The 10668-nt window shown below is 38.4% G+C and overlaps 1 long non-coding RNA gene across 1 annotated transcript; it reads right to left on the bottom strand.

Moving 5' to 3' along the window:
• Positions 1-8215: 8215 nt before the first annotated feature.
• Positions 8216-9951, bottom strand: LOC148736096 (uncharacterized). Its single transcript, XR_015998668.1, has 2 exons — positions 9609-9951; positions 8216-9507 (listed from the first exon to the last, which is right to left on the bottom strand). It is a non-coding gene; the product is annotated as an uncharacterized LOC148736096 (long non-coding RNA).
• Between the last annotated feature and the right edge of the window lie 717 nt (positions 9952-10668).

Raw genomic sequence — 10668 nt, 5'->3', positions numbered from 1 at the left:
AAGTTACAGCTAATATCTTCATTGCAACCAAAGAGGTACGCATATTTTAAAACTTATACATGTTGTGCGCACTTCATGAACAATCAGTGTATCTCATTCCATTCTTACTTTAACAGCGCAGAAACACTCTTTACTTGTAGAGCTCCCTCTATGGATTGGTCCGCTACACTGCTCACGTAAAAACCTACTTGAATTTATCAGGCGTTTGATTCCAACAAAACGTTAACTGCATCTGTATCGCCCGTTGATCACACACTCAAGAAACAAACAAAATACATTGCTGAGCCTGATGTGAGACCAATAACTGCATACGTTTTGTATATGTCAGCAGGTAGAGTATCTCATCGCAAAATAGTAGATCTGATGTTTGAATCCTCACGAAAGTCGACAAGAAATTTTCGTTGAGCCCTGCATTTTATTACGAAACTACACTTGCTGCAAGAGCATCTGATAGCGATATTCGATAACATGATATTCGAATCCCCATAAAGATGGACCCAAACTCTTCTTTTTCGCCAGCTAGTAGAGCTGATGGCGGAGTTTAAAGGCGTAAGGTTTGAATCCTTACGAAGCCAGGTTTACCAAAATTTTTACTTCCTATTCTGATGCAAAAGCATTTGGTAGCGATGTTGGATAATATGAGATTTGAATATTCATCAAGGTGGACCCAGTCTTTACTTTTTGCCCAGCTGGTAAAGCTGACAGCGAAGTTTCAAGGTCTGAGGTTTGAATCCTTACGAAAGTTGACCCACATGTTTTATTTTCTGCTCAGCATATATAGTGATGAGCAAATTCCTTTAGAAATATTTTGGATAACGATAACTTAGACAATTCGTTTTTGTTGCCTCTCCTTAACTCCAAAACCTTCAGTCGCCATTTCTTTGTTCTGAAACGGTTCCGCTCTTCAGCTAGGAAGGACCACCCATATTTTACATTTTTTTTTTTTATTCCTTTGACTATGCATGTCAAATTTGATGGAGAAACAAGAGCAAGTACAATCCCTGCCTGAATATAGACACAGTCCTCGGGTGGTTACAGCCGACAACCGAAACGGGTCTGGCCTCCGGGTTTGAGACCTATTTAACGGCTCACTCCTCGTATCAAAAAAAAAAAGGCAAAAATGAAAAACATAAAAGAAAAAACAACACGAGCATATTATTGCTGAGGTACCAGAGGATGAGACACCGAAGTATGAGCAATCTGCGCTGCACCTCTCCTCGGAACGCGAAAATAAACAGGAACTGAGTGGAGCGCACGAAACTCTCTACCCAGCTTGGATTGCCTTATTTGCCCGGGCTGACTGCGTGAGGTTCGAATCCTCACTGGGAACTCAGATTGTCAGTAATGTTTGTTCTATTATTATCCTAGTTATAACACCATTTCCTTTCGGTGATCCAACTTGTCCGCTGCGAGTGACAAGTATTTTACTTAAACACGATCCTCTGGCTGAAAAAGAAGAGTACTTGCAGTAAGTGACTTGTGCTGATAGGCTTTCACATAAAATCGAAATCTCTTAAACTGTCACTCTTCGTTATAGATAATTAAAAACTAAACATTCCAAAGAATACGGAGAGTACTTGAAGTAAACTATATGAAAAATATTAAAAGGACTTCGAAAGGGAGGGAACATATGCGTACTGCAAAGCTACTAAGATAGCTTTTGTTTTTCTACCACATGTAGTGTTATTCTGACAAAAAACGTAATTTTATCGATACATGCAAAGGGGGAAGATTAACTCCATAAAAGTGTTTTCGTTTTGATTTGTTTGTTTTGTCGTGAGTTTTTTCATTTGATTTCCTTTTTCGTGTTAAATGTTTGGCTTAAAATGGTTCTGACTTTGACCTTTTTTTCTTTTCTACAAATATACTTTTAATAGTATTCGCTGAAATATACTGACTTACAGTTCTCCACCAGACTAAAAATTAAAATTTCAGTAGCATTTGATGTCTTTGGTAAGAGGTAACGTATCTAATAACTCGAATAGCTCACTCATACTCCAAAACATCTTCAGCATCAATGATTCAATTCTTACTTGAACAGTTGAACAACCATCTTTATTTGTCAAGCCCCGTTGATTGATCCACTAGATCGCTGACTTGAAAACCAACCTGTATATTGATGGAGCGTTTGATTCCAACAAAACATTTACTGCATCTATATCACCTGTTAATCCCACACTCAAGAAGACAGCAAAATACAATGCTTAGTTTGATATGAGACTGCTAACTGCATAAGTTTTTTGTACGCCAGCAGGTAGAGTATCTGATCGCAAAATAGTAGATAGATGTTTGAATTCACACGAAAGTCGACCAGAAGTTTTCATTGTACCCTGCATTTAATAATGAAACTGCAAAGGTCGCCCCACATTCTTGCTTCTATCTTAGCTCAGCTGGTAGAACATTGGGCAACTTTATTGCAAAGACTGAGGTTTGAATCCTCATGTATGGTTTTACCAAGAGTTATTTCTTTCTACTCTGCTGTAAGAGCATCTGGTACAGATGTTCGATGAAATGAGGTTCGAATCCTCATAAAGGCAGACCCAAACTTATCTTTTTTCAGTGCCAGCTAGTAGAGCTGATGGCGAAGTTTAAAGGTGTAAGGTTTGAATCCTTACGTAGGTTTACCCAGAGTTTTACTTCCTATTCTGATGTAAGAGCATTTGGTAGCGATGTTGGATAATACGAGGTTTGAATCCTCATCAAGGTGGATCCAATCTCTTCTTTTTGCCCAGCTGGTAAATCTGACAGCGAAGTTTCAAGGTCTAAGATTTGAATCCTTACGAAAGTTGACCCACATGTTTTTTTGTGCTCAGCATATAAAGTGGTGGGCAATTTCCTTGAGGAATATTCTGGATTAGGATAACTTAGAAAGTTTGTCTCTTTTGCTCCTCTTTAACTCCAAAACCTTCACACGCCATTTGTTTCTTCTGAAACGGTCTCACTCCTCAGCTAAGAAAGACCACCCCTACGTTTTTGTATTCCTTTGACTTTGAATGTCAAATGTGGTAGAGAAACAAGAGCAAATACAATCCCTGCCTAAATATAGACACAGTCCTCTGGTGGTTACAGCCGACAACCAAAATGGGTCTGGCCTCCGGGTTTGAGACCGATTTAACGGCTCACTGCTCGTATCAAAAAAAAAAAAAAAAAGGCGAAAATCAAAAACATAAAAGTAAAAGCGACACCAGCATATCATTGCTGAAGTACCAGAGGGTGAGACACCGAAGTATGGGCAATCTGCGCTGCACCACTCCTCGGGACGTGAAAATAAACAGGAACTGAGTGGAGCGCACGAAACTCTCCACCCGGCTGGGATTGCCTTATTTGCCCGGGCTAAAAAGTGCGTGAGGTTCGAATCCTCATCAGGGACTCAATTAGTAAAGTTATTTTCTATCATTACCCTAAATATGTTACCATTTCCTTTCGGTGATCCAGCTTGTCCGCTGAGAGTGAAAAATATTTTACTTAAAGACGATGCTCTGACTGAAAAAGAAGAGTACTTCAGTTGGAGTAAATGACTTGTGCTGATAGACCTCCTCATAGAAATACAATCTTTTAAGCTGTCTCTCTTCGTCATAGATAATTAAAAACTAAACATTCCAAAGAATACGAAGGGTTCTTGAAATAATCTATAGGGATAAATTACTAGGAATTCAAAAGAGAGGGAAAATTTGGCTACATCTAATGACTTGAATAGCTCAATCATAGTTACATTATTTTAATGATTAAAAACTAAATTTTCCAAAGATTACGGAGGCCCCTTGAGATAAACTGTCTGAATAAATTACTAGTTTTTCCAAATAGTGCAAAACATGTCTACTGCAAAGCTGCCTCGCTATTTTCTGTGGCACTTCAGCCTGATATCTAAATCATTTTCATTTGATCAGTAAAGTGCATTTAAGATTTATTCCATCAGGATGTTTTATTTTGTTTTCTTGTTGCTCTCAATATTGTGCTAACTGAAAAAGTGTTTTAATGTTTATCTTCCTCATTTTCTGTTAACTCGAGAAATGATTGCCCCTGATAAAGTTTTAGTGCTCCGTCAGTGTAAATAGAAAAATTCACTTAAAAGATGAATAATATCTCCATTGCGCTCTCAGAGGTATCCATATTTCGTGTGACATGACAGTAAAAAAAGGTTCTTGGAATTCAAGCAGTTTACATTCCAAGGCGCAAAATATTCGCCTACATTAATGACTGCTCATTATTTCAAATTCTACCTCTGCAACACTTTTTTGTTCTCCTTTCGCATTTGCATATGAGATAAAATGTTACTCTGCTTTGGCCTGGGTGACAAGTTGTTTAGTAAAGAAAGCTTCATTTGAGTGTTGTCGGTCATTTAAGGCTTAGGGTCTAGGAAAGTAAACCTCTGAGTTGTGGGAAGGGTGAGAGGGGAAGTTCTTTATGAATGATTTTAAAGTTTATGTGAGAGATTACAGAGCAGTGGACGCAAATAAGTACGTGCCCTCGTCTAACACGCAACAGCACTCCAAGGTCTCAATCGCCGGCTGCATGTACCCATTAGATTTCTCAAATCTTTCTTCGCCCACTGATTTTAAACCCAAACACCTGTTTTAACGCAGAAACTACTTTTTAATTGACGTCGAGTCTATCGATATTCGCTACCTTGTGGTTGACGTCAGTTCCCAACAGTTCGTTTCCAGGCTGCGGTGCCTCGCGGGAAGCGAGCACAAGATTCTGATCAGTTTGGTAAAACATGAGTTCATTAATTACCTGTACTGAAATCGTTTCAAAATTACGGGAAATGGTATCTCTGCATTCTCGTGGGTAAAAGGTGGAGAATCCCATTATTACAGAAATCGTTCTCAGTTGTACAGAACCAAGAATTCGCGCGTTACCTCACCAAACATTGTATGTTAATAATGAAAAACAAGCGGTATTTCAATACAAATTGGAATAATGAAGAATTAGTAATCAGTGCTCTTTTAACATATTATTTCAGCCGGTGTTGCTACAGAGGGGGTGTGGTTCTATTATCTGTTCTTTTTCTGTCTCTTTTGCTGTGTAAGATGTCGCCATGGCTAACTATGGTTAGACGATAAATAAGTCATCTTTTTATTTAAAACCCCATGGGTTAAAAAATGTTTTTTACTGAGTGATCCTATCAAGGAAGCTCCCAGATCCGATCTGGTAAAATTCTTCATGTATTTCTCGGCATGTTACCGCACTCAATCATCATCATCATCACCACTGACATCTTTATTCAAACACGGTAAAATACATCAGGCGTTAACAATTTAATATGAAAGCTACAACTAATTACGAAAAACTATGTATATATGCATAAACTACGTCTATTAGTCTAATTTAAAATATTACATATATCTTATTAACCAAGCGCGAGGGCCATACTGGGTGAATATCGGCCCGAGGTCTTGACAGTACGGACCGAGCGCAGCGAGGTCCGTACAAAAAAGACCGAGGGCTGATATTCTTCCAGTACGGTCCCGAGCAAGCTTGGTTAATAAGAGATTTATTATACGACTGAAGTTCAAAGGGACTCAAGTGCGGTATCATTCGGAACCATTCGGGAAAGTGCCCGGTCCAATACTGAGAGAATATTGACTGGCAATAGAGCATTTTGATTGGTTGATTTTAGTTATTGGCCCTCTGACTGCCCGAGTCGTGTAATAATAACTATTACAGAAGGTGAATTAAATTAAAGGCTATTTTACAAGAATGCTGTGTCGGAATTAATTATTAATCGTCGGAAATTAGCCAGAGATGTTGCTTCCCTAGCAGCTGAGGGTAGGCTGGTCCAGAGGACTGCACCACTATGGTTAGTTAGTTAGCTAGTTAGTTCATTAGTTTTATACTTGCTGAGTTCATATCATTGTAACTAAACACGTTTGTTGTTTAGAGTGCTTAATAAAGACTTTATTATTATTATTATTATTATTATTATTATTAGCCAAAGCTATTTTTATAATAGTTAGTAGGTGGCAAGGAAATAGCAAGCTTATTTTCAGAATCGTGCAAATTGTAAGAAGTAATCATATCACTCCTATGAATGAATTTCGAAGACAAATAATTGGGTGTGAGGCCATTTAAGGACTTATAGACAATATCAGCCTTAAGTTTTTGACGTCGAGTTTCTAAATTGTCTCAGCCTAATTCTGTAAGAAGTTGGTTGGCGTCAGCATCATAACTAAAATGATTGAGGACGCGGATCGCCCGATTTTGTAGTCTCTGTAATTTGTCAGATAATGTTTTGGCACAGTTACCCCAAACAACACTACAATAGCCGAAGTGCGATTAGACTAACCCATGATAGATATTTTGTAAAGTTGCAGGTGGAACACAGTGACTTATTCGTTCAATAGATCCAATACCAGACGAAATATTTTTAGGTATAGCGTTGATATGATTACTCCATTTTAAATTTTCAACAATTAATACACTAAGAGACTTGGTAAAATTGACTCTGTTTATTTGGGTGCCATTAATTTCCAAGGCAGGAAGAGCGGCTAGGCTGTTTAATTTCTGTCTTGACCAAATTAACATAAATTCAGTTTTCGTCGTATTAAGAGTCAATTTATTGGTAATAAGACAACGGATTACATAAAAATCCGAGTTATTATTAGACACGTCCAGTTTAGTTTCCTGAATAGCACGAACATCAAGACACTTATCGGCAAGCAAGATTCTAATTTCATCAATATGCGTGGAGAGTTTGTTAACATTTAGTGAAGCTAACTTAAATCCACGTTTAGAAGGAATGCGGTTTTTAGTAGTGGATCTCTGCTGATCCAGCATTGATTGATTTGATTCAAACTTACTGTCATTATTGTTATGAGATTCAAGAAATTTAAGTAAGAGGATCGGCATTTTCGAGGAAACAGTTCAATGATGACCAGCTTTATTGGCTACTAAACAGGATACAAAGTTTTTATACAATAGTTCGTTGCCTTGTTTAGTTAAAGTTAAATGTAAACCACATCTGTTTAAAACTTTCTCCGTGATGCTGGAGGGGCGAACCAAAGGCCAGTGATGCTGCTTAGAATATTTGATGGGGAGCTTGTTAACGGATTCTACTGATTCTTTGTGTGCGTCTTTGCGCGTACTGAGTTAACTCAGACAATACAATCTCGGCTCCACAAGTAGATTGAATGATTTTGGCAAGATCCGCAATAGAGTTTGCAACATCATTCGGTGTGTTTGATTTCAAATCATTCGTCCTAATATGTAGACAAACCCTATCTGGAGCGATGTTGATCAGGACTTGACCACAACACGTTGATTAGCTTCCTTACCTAGCTTATAGCCTTGCAGATTTTGGATAATCGAGTCTCCTAGAATTACCGTAGTTTTAGCACTTGTCAAGCTCTCTGCAGGTGCGGGTACAAAAGGAGTGGAAAGCGTGTCATCCACAATATTGATATTTCCATTTCCATTCTCTTTTGGTAGAGAAGTTGTATTGTTCGACTTGTGGTATAAACCTTTAGAAAGGAGAGTAACGACTAACTTTAGGGATTCTCGTTCTTCTATTAACCCATTGTTGCGCTCTTTTTCTGCGCTCAATTCTCGTCTCAGGCTGTCGTTCTCTTGTTGAAGTTTGTTGATAACAGATTCTGAGGTGTCGATATTCGTCTGAGGGGTCGATAATAAATTCAAGAGGGACTTGATAGTTTTGAGCTCATCATTTATGCTGGCTATTTGAGTGTATGAGGCATAAGGCCCTTCGAGGATAGAACTCTTCAGGTTGGCAGTGGGTGGTTGATAGGCCATGCTGTTATTACCTTCGTCACCTTCTTCGTCACTGGAGCGGGAAGCTTCGATGCCGCCATCTTGTTCTTCAAGTTCGGTTGTGACACTGCCATTTGAGTTCTTAGTGCAAAATAAACTGATCAAGTCTTATTTTATTTTCCCTGTATCTGTAGGGTTTTGGCCTTGATGTAGAAATTGAACGTCTTCCCTTTAACTAGCTTTCATTACTGAGCACGTTCCGTTGTCTTCAGTGACTTGAATATTACTGCTTTCGACTTCTAATCTGAACGACAAAAGGGTTAATAAGCTTTCTTTCGTGCCCTGCCATTTTAGTTGGTCTTTTGGGGATGTATACGATAGAAGAGTAGTGGCCATTTTACTGCAACGAACTTCTACTGGTCGCTCCGCCGCCTCCGCTACACTTGTAGCGGTAATAATATAAAAGTAGCGATATAATGATAATGATCATAATAACTTGTAGCGATAATCAGATAAAGGGCTTTATTAGCTTTCTTTTACAAATTTCTCTGCTTGCTTCAGTTGTCACAACCATCTGTTCTAAACAAAATTACAGGAAATAAAGGATTTTACAAGCCTTGAATCATAAATAGGAATTTTAGACAGGATCCAAGCGTAATCTTAGACACTATCACAGATGAAACGGCACCTTTTTGTTGTCCACTGTTCTTATCAAGCGGTTTCCACGTATTGTTCTACGCTTTACTTTCTATGATCTCTTAAGCTACCGTCTTATTGAGAATTAAACAAAAAGTGAGTGCTTTTCTTTACTTATAAATAATTTTGTCTTCGTCAATCAGTTATCCATAGAAACCACTGAAGCCGCTCAGATGGAAGCTACCAAAGTTCAGTGCACCCCATAGTTGGGCTCAAATGTCATGAAGAGCAGACGAGATAATAATATAAAAAATCTCTTCACTACAACTGACTGGCTGAAGAAGATAGTCCTTAAAGTAAATTATGATAGTATTCATTATGATTATACCCAGCTACATCCAGCGGCGGTATTTTCAGGGATTTGTGACTTGATTGTGGTATTTCATGCGGTTAAGACATATGTCTACGGAAAGAAAACGTTTAACCTTGATGATTGTCACATTAAGAGGGTATCCTTGCTTTCATTCATGCTACTGACGGTTTTCGTCGGTTGATCGTAGAGGAAATGAAACGTGCCCCACCTTATCCTGGGCGGATATCCCATGTTATTTATAGTCAAACAACCGGCTAATTAAGGGTCATTAAGATTCACTTGAATATCCGCCGTACTTTGTTTAAAAACCGATCTAATATGTCGTTCTCAGGTGTTTCGTCTACTCTTTGCTATCATTTATATTTGACACAAGAAGTTTTGGGTTCGATATGATACCCAATGGCTTGTCGCAAAGTGGCAGAACCAGAACAAATCATGTTTGGTAATTGCGGAAAAGTGACCACAAGCCCGGTTCTGACAGATGGGTGCGTGTCAAAAGATTAACTCTAAATTCATGGAGTTATTCTAAGAATCGACAATTTAAGCAATTGAAGCAAACAGGTCAGTACTGAAATTAAATTCCTATCACGATGGAACAAGAGAAGATCGCACTAAATATTTAACTTGTAGACAAAGATTACATATAAATGTACACATGGGCTGGACCTCATAAAAGGCTGAAGACCTTTGATATTCGTGAGAGAATAAACACTAATCGTAATTTGGCAAGTGTGACTTCTTGGTAAATGATAAAGGGAAAATCAGCTTGAGGTTCTCCGCGCATCAGGTTTCTGATGAATGAGAAGTTAAATCAGATCTAAATAATTTCGTTGAACGCAAAATTTTCCACCTGGTACGTCGTTGTCACAATCATCGAGTTGTCTTATAATACCTTCCCTTTCCCATTTTCCTCTTGCTTTGGTCTTCTAGTCACTCCTTCGAAACTTCGCGAAGATCGTTTGGAACTGCGTAATAACAATTATTAAAGTTTATCTTATTTACATTTTTCACAGAAACCAACGAGTGCGTCAAACGACTCCGGAAGTTCGGCAGCCCGTCGACCGCGTTGCGCACGCGTGTTGAAACCACATGCCTAAGGGATGGCGCACCTTTTCCATCCTTGAACAGCGTCTCCTTTGAGAGCTGTCCATGAGAAAAATATCGAGGTCTGGAAATCTCTAGTTTATCAGTTTGGGCTGTTTATTTTTCTATTTGGTGTTTGCGAGTTTGAGATGTCAGGATCTCGCGATTTAGAAGTTTTTTTTTAAGCATTAAGTGTCTCAATTTGTATTTCTCGTAGTTACTTGATTGCACGTCACGTCGTGTCACGTCTCGACTGGGGTTTTATCTCCATAAAAGGTCTTTTCTGATCTGTTCTTGTTCATCATTTTGTCTAAACATGTCTAAAACGTCCGTAAAAAAATCGTTAAGCCATAAATCCCTGGGTATCACATTGGCTGAAAATTAAAGCTCATCTAAGCGTTAAGGCTACCGACGGCCTCTAAGGTGACACACTCTTCTGAAGTCAAAGATAAAGCTCAGATTAAAGGTTTGCAGTTTGAGCCATTTTTTCTCTTCTGGTATGCCGGAGATTGTTTGCATAAAGAGTAGCTTCTTAAAACTTTGTTCTTTTTTAGAAGTCTGGAGCACTTTAAAGTGGTGGAAAATTCATGGAAAAAAAAATAAAAAAACAATGGAAACAACCCCCTCCCCTCATACAATCCTCCTGTCTAAAGAAGTTTTTTTTTGTTGTCGTTGTAGTTTACAATATCCCTATTAAACTAACAGTCACGCAAACTGAACTATCAAAAAAAGTTAAGAAAATATAAGTGTGAAAAAGTTCCCATGAAAGGGTTAGGTGAAACAAAAAGTTATCTGCAAGGTCATCAGTGAGGACGGCGTTTATTTGCTTATCACTTTCAAAATCTTCAGACGACACGCTGAGTGTATCT

Source organism: Stylophora pistillata, chromosome 3, assembly GCF_964205215.1.
Source record: "Stylophora pistillata chromosome 3, jaStyPist1.2, whole genome shotgun sequence".
Taxonomy (NCBI): Eukaryota; Metazoa; Cnidaria; class Anthozoa; order Scleractinia; family Pocilloporidae; genus Stylophora; species Stylophora pistillata.
The sequence above is the reverse complement of the archived record's forward strand: the minus strand, read 5'-3'. Positions and strand labels throughout refer to the sequence as shown.